Genomic DNA, 6,950 nt, shown 5'->3' with positions numbered 1-6,950 from the left:
TGTGTCTGCGTGGGCTTCCTCTGGGTGCTCTTAATTTCCTCCCACAAATCCAAAGACATGCAGGTTAGCTGGATTAGCTTTGGGTAATGGTAGGTTACAGAGTTAGGGTGGAATACTGTTCCGATGGTTGGTATGGTCTCATGGGCTGAAAGGCCTGCTTCCACACTGTGGGGCTTCTGTCACTGAGTATAGGGATTAGGAGGTCACGTTGTGGCTGAGTAGGGCATTGGTGAGGACAGTTTTAGAATACTGCATTCAATTGTGGTCTCCCTGATTTCAGAAAGATGTTACAAGAATAGGACTCAACCTCTTAATGACAAGTTCCTGGGAAGTGTTGACAGACAAACAGACCATGCAGTGTGGGTGGATAGTTCCTTGAAAGTGTGGTTGAAGGTAGACAGGTCGGTGAAGGTGGTGTGCTGTAAGCTAGCTGTTATTGGGCAGTGCATTGAGGATAGGAGTTGGGGGATCATGTTTCGGTTGTATAGTTTATTGGCTCGGCCACTTTTGGAATCCCCATACTACTTTCAATTCCAGTCTCCCTGCTATAGGAAAGATGTTGGGAAACTTGCAAGAGTTCAGAAAAGTTTTTGCCAGTATTGGCACATTTGAACCGTAGGGAGAGGCTGAATAGGCTGAGGCTATTTCCCTGCAGCACTGGACACGTTAGGTGGCTTGATCGAACTTTAACAAATTATGAGCAGCAATGATAGGGTGACTAGTCATGGTTTCTTTTTTCCCAGGTAGGGGAGACCAAACAAATGTGAATCTTTTTTCCAAGGTGGAAATGACAAATTCTAGAGGAGAGATGGCAAGTTTAAAGGAAATGAAAACCGAAACAACTGAAGATGCTGTAAACCAGGAAGAGAAACAGAGGTTTCTGGAAAAGCTCAGCTGGTCTAGCAGCTTCTGTGAAAAGAAATTAGAGTTAACCTATCTGAGGAAGGGTGACCAGACCCGAAACTTTAACTGATTTTTCTTCACAGATGCTGCATGACCTGCTGAGCATTTCTAACAGCATCTGTGCAAGTTTAACGGGAGTTGTTTGGAGTATATGCCTGAGAGTAACTCTATAAAGTGCGAGTGAGACCATATCTGGAGTAATGACAGAAGTTTTAGTCCCTTTATTTAAGGAAATACATCATTTCATGAGAGGCATTTCACAGAACATTGACTGGGATGAACCCTGGTTTGCAGGGATTATCTTTTAAGAAAAGGCTGAAGAAGTTGGGACTCTACTTACTGGATTTGGGAAGAATGAGAGGGAATCTCATTGTAACATGTAGGATTCTTAAGGAGTTTGACAGGGTAAATACTGAGCGGATGTTTCCCATCATGAGGGAGTGGGCTTCCTCTGGGTGCTCTTAATTTCCTCCCACAAATCCAAAGACATGCAGGTTAGCTGGATTAGCTTTGGGTAATGGCAGGTTACAGAGTTAGGGTGGAATACTGTTCCGATGGTTGGTATGGTCTCATGGGCCGAAAGGCCTGCTTCCACACTGTGGGGATTCTGTCACTGAGTATAGGGGTTAGGAGGTCACATTGTGGCTGAGTAGGGCATTGGTGGGGACAGTTTTAGAATACTGCATTCAATTGTGGTCTCCCTGATTTCAGAAAGATGTTACAAGAATAGGACTCAACCTCTTAATGACAAGTTCTTGGGAAGTGTTGACAGACAAACAGACCATACAGTGTGGGTGGATAGTTCCTTGAAAGTGTGTGAAGGTAGACAGGTCAGTGAAGGTGGTGTGCGGTATGCTATCTGTTATTGGGCAGTGCATTGAGTATAGGAGTTGGGGGGGATCATGTTTCGGTTGTATAGTTTATTGGCTCGGCCACTTTTGGAATCCCCATACTACTTTCAATTCCAGTCTCCCTGCTATAGGAAAGATGTTGGGAAACTTGCAAGAGTTCAGAAACGTTTTTGCCAGTATTGGCACATTTGAACCGTAGGGAGATGCTGCATAGGCTGAGGCTATTTCCCTGCAGCACTGGACACGTTAGGTGGCTTTATTGAACTTTATAAAATTATGAGCAGCAATGATAGGATGACTAGTCATGGTTTCTTTTTCCCCAGGGTAGGGGAGACCAAGCAAATGTGAATCTTTTTTCCAAGGTGGAAATGGCAAATTCTAGAGGAGAGATGGCAAGTTTAAAGGAAATGAAAACCGAAACAACTGAAGATGCTGTAAACCAGGAAGAGAAACAGAGGTTTCTGGAAAAGCTCAGCTGGTCTAGCAGCATCTGTGAAAAGAAATTAGAGTTAACGTATCTGAGGAAGGGTGACCAGACCCGAAACTTTAACTGAGTTTTCTTCACAGATGCCGCATGACCTGCTGAGCATTTCCAACAGCATCTGTGCAAGTTTAACGGGAGTTGTTTGGAGTATATACCTGAGAGTAACTCTATAAAGTGCGAGTGAGACCACATCTGCAGTAATGACAGAAGTTTTGGTCCCTTTATTTAAGGAAATACATCATTTCATGAGAGGCATTTCACAGAACATTGACTGGGATGAACCCTGGTTTGCAGGGATTATCTTTTAAGAAAAGGCTGAAGAAGTTGGGACTCTACTCACTGGATTTGGGAAGAATGAGAGGGAATCTCATTGTAACATGTAGGATTCTTAAGGAGTTTGACAGGGTAACGACTGAGCGGATGTTTCCCATCATGAGGGAGTCTGGAACCAGATTCTGGGATAGTCGCGGAATCACGGGTTCTGCTTTGGATTCGTCAAGTTTAAGGCAACACCGACACGAGTCAGGGGTTTCAGTAGCAATGGAGCTGGGGTGAGGTGGAGACAAGCAATATTTTAAGAGATTGGAATTCCTGGTGTTTGTGATTGTGTAGATGTCTGATCAGAAGGTCACCTTGGGGTCAGATATGACAGCAATATTGTGAAGAGTGTGGTTCTGCCTCAGATAGTTTCCAGGGAGAGGGAGGGCTCAGCAGTAAGGGAAAGTAATTTGTAATAGCAACTTAAGGCAATGGGTTTAACCATTGAAACGTTCCATTGCAGGAAATTGCAGCCAATCGCGTAGTGGGAGCGTGATGAGCAGTTTGATAACTGAGTAATGGAGAGGGATGATGGGGAGGGAGAGCTGGGCAGTGTCAGTGTACATGAGAAACCTAACACGGTGCTTTTGGACAATGTCACCTCCTGGCAGTGTGCAGGTGAGAAACAGGAGGGACTGAGGAGAGATCCTTAAGTGACACCAAATACAAGGAATTCAGAAACGAAAGGGAGAGTCGGGATGGAGTAGGTTTTTGTAACAACAGTGGGGTCAAATATTAGTTTGTAGCAGAATGAGAGAGAAGGACGTAACCAGAAAAGACAGACAGATAGAACAAGGAACAATATCTGTGATTTGGTGAGGGGGTGTGATGAGGAGGAGGAGCAGCCCAACTGCCAAAAACACTATTTCTACATTAGTGACATCACCCAACTCCACCCTAGTCTCAGCTCATTTACTGAAATACTCGTCTATCCCTGTGTTATCTCCAGACTTCATTATCCAAGCACACTCCTGGCCAACCTCCCACTTTCAACTTACATGCAATCTCAAGAGTATCTAAAACCCTACTGCCCAAGTGTTCACTTGTACCAAAACTTGTTGATCCATCAAAAGGTTCCTATCAACAAGCAACAATTTAACATTCTCACCCTTGATGTAATTCCTGGCTGTGAACATCCCTGTCTCCCTGCACCACACAACCTGCGAGACCTCAACATCTCATTTTCTTTCAGACTCCCAACCATGAGTTTATTCATTGCTTCACCTGTCTGGCTGTTTCTACTGTTGCCAAGGCAACATGGTCTGGAATTCCCACCCTAACCCCCTTAGACCTGCTTTCCTCCTTTAAAGTATTCCTGAAAACCTGTTTATTTGGCAATACTTTTGATCACCTGACCTAATATCCCCATCCGTGGCCTTATGTCAGAAGTTCTCAATAGTATTTCTGCGGAATTATAAACATGATAAAAACAAACTGTTGTTGATTTGCACATACATTGTCAACTTTTCAATGTTGCTGAGTGAATAATATATAACAGCCCTTACTCAACCACATTGTGGGAGCACCTTCACCACACGAATTGCAGCTGTACAGGAAGTCAAACATCACCTTCTCCACAGGTAATGGGGCTTTGGCACTGATCAATGGTATCTGTGGAGAGAGAAACACACTGTTGATATTTCAGGGAGTGCAAAATGCATTATAGGGAGGGAAAATAGCGCAGAATTTGGGATTTTCAAATTTGTGTTTTACAATGTGCACTAAGTTCTGTGAAACCTCTCATCCCATACCATGAAAATTTCCTCCTCTTCCTGGTCAATATGTCTTTCCTTTCCCCTGCCCTTCACCTTCACACATTTCCAATGCCTTGGCCACAACAACACTGTGCTGTCCGTGAAGTTTATCACGTGGTTGAGTATTGTCCCGCCCCTCTTTCACTCCTATTGGTTGAAGGACCAACTAGGACCTCGAGCCCCCGTTCCCACACTCTTATTGGTCCTGCGCTGACATCAATAATCCGAGGCCCATTGTGGGCTGGAGCATGCTCAGTGCTTCCTGCTTTTGCTGCTGTTCATCAGGTATAGGACAGAGAGGGCTCATCCCTGTTTCTCCTGATGTCAGACAATAACAACAACTACCTGCATTGTGTGGAGCCTTTCACATTGACAAATCTCCTAAAATGCTTCACGAATGATGGAAACGTTGATTAAAGAGAACGATCTTTAAGGCGGACAGAGGGGGTTCGGGAGGATATTCCAAAGGTTTGTGTCCTCGGCAGCTCCAATCGTGGAGTGATATAGGTGGGCAACAGCTTATACTGGAGACAGTTAGTGGCTAACCATAAGTTTACAACCTCATGTCGTAGCCCCCTTCCCCACACACCAGGCCTTGTTCTCACAGCCTGCCATTACACACTGCCTATGGTTAGTCACTAACAGTCTCCATTAACAACTAGTCACCCTCCCCCAGCCAGTTCGTTATCCACTCCTTTATCCAACTGTTCCTCTCACTCTATCCCCACCTATCCTTTACTCATTTTATCTGCCCCCCTTCTGATTTACATCTTCTGCAGTTCTTTTGGGTTTAATTTACCAGGAGTTTGTAATTCAGGTCCAACAGCCTCTGTCCCAGTCTCTGCTGTCTCTCCCAACCCCAAACAGTGACACTGCACCTGCACAGCTCATGGACATGTGTTGTCTTGCTGGCCACACCCCTCATTCAATCCTATTGGCTGCAGGACCACACAGACTCTTCTCCCATTGGTCTAGAGCTTCCGTCAATCAGCCGGGCCCCATTGTGATGAGAGTGGAGGGCTAATCCCTCTCTCTGCCCTGGGATGAGCTTCATCATTGACAGTGAATGGGGCAGTATCACAGAACACAGGGGCTGGGGGCTATTCAGCCCATTGGGCTGTACTCTCTCCCTCTGGAGATGCTGCAAATCTGTCCCAAGTCCCCTCCCATTTGCCCATAGCCCCCCAAATCTTTCCTTAAAAAGTAAAATTCCAAGACTGTTTCAGAATACCTGCTGAATCTGTGTCGTTCAGAATGTTCCAGATGCTCAGAACTTACTGAGTAAAATAGTGTTCACATTTTCATCTTGTATTATTTGCCAATTACTTGAAAGTAGTTACTAAAAATTGTGACAGTGTTAACAATCCCTCTCTCTCTCTCTCTCTCTCTGCAAATTCAAGATCTTGGAACCTCATCTGCACCAGGTCGAAATCACTGCTTCACATTCTCAGCTCCAAGGATAATTATCTGTGCTTCAGCTAGCTCTCCACAAAATAGAGGAATGCATCTTAATTTATTACCATCAAAGAAACAGACCTTTGGTCCAATTCGTCCATGCCAACAAGGAATCCTAAACTAATGGATTCCCATTTACCATCTATTGGCCTGTATCCATCAAAACCCTTCCTATTCATGTACCCAATTGGAAGCCTTTTAAATGTTGTGATTTTATCAGCCTCCACTACTTCATCTGGTAGCCCCTCCCATACACACACCACACTCAGCTTCAAAATGTTGCCACTTAGATCCCTTTTCAATCTTTGCCCTCTCAACTTCAACCCACGTGCTCTAGTTTTGGACCCACCTAACCTGAGGAAAAAGGACGCCAGCTGCTCACCTTATCCACGCCCCTCCTGATTTTATAAATTTCCATATGCTGCATTCACTATCCCGCCGACCTGTGACTCTACTTTCAAGGAACTATGAACCTGCAGTCCAAGGTCTCTTTGTTCAGCAATGTTCCCCAGGACTTTACCTTTAAGTGTATAAGTCCTGCCCTGATTTACCTTTCCAAAACAGAACAGCTCACATTTATCTAAATTGAACTCCGTCTGCCATTCCTCGCCCAGTGGCCTATCTGATCAAGATCCTGTTGTATTCTGAACTAACCTTCTTCACTGTCCACGACACCTCCAATTTTAGTGTCTTCTGTAAACCTACTAACCATACCTCATATAGTCACATCCAAGTCATTTATTTAAGGGCCCCATATCCATCCTTGCAGTACACTGCTGCTCACAGGCCTCCAGTCCGCAGAGCAACCATCCATCATCCTCTGTCTCCAACCTTCAAGGTAGTTTTGTAATGGCTTGCTCTCCCTGCATTCCATGTTATCTAACCCTGCTAACCAGTCTGCTTTGTGGAACCTTGTTGAATGTCCATACAAACAACATTCACCGCCTGGCTTTGTGGAACCTTGTTGAATGTCCATATAAATAACATTCACCGCCTGGCATAATCAATTTTCTTTGTCACTTCAAAACACTCACTCAAGTGAGTGAGACACAATTGTGCATGTACAAAGCCACATTGACTCTCCCTGATCATTCCTTACCTTTCCAAATAGATGGATATCCTGTCCCTCAGAAACCCTTACAACAACTTGCCTGCCACTGACTTCAGGCTCACTGTTCTCTTGTT

This window comes from Chiloscyllium plagiosum, unplaced genomic scaffold (genome assembly GCF_004010195.1).
Source record: "Chiloscyllium plagiosum isolate BGI_BamShark_2017 unplaced genomic scaffold, ASM401019v2 scaf_7626, whole genome shotgun sequence".
NCBI lineage: Eukaryota > Metazoa > Chordata > Chondrichthyes > Orectolobiformes > Hemiscylliidae > Chiloscyllium > Chiloscyllium plagiosum.
The sequence above is the reverse complement of the archived record's forward strand: the minus strand, read 5'-3'. Positions refer to the sequence as shown.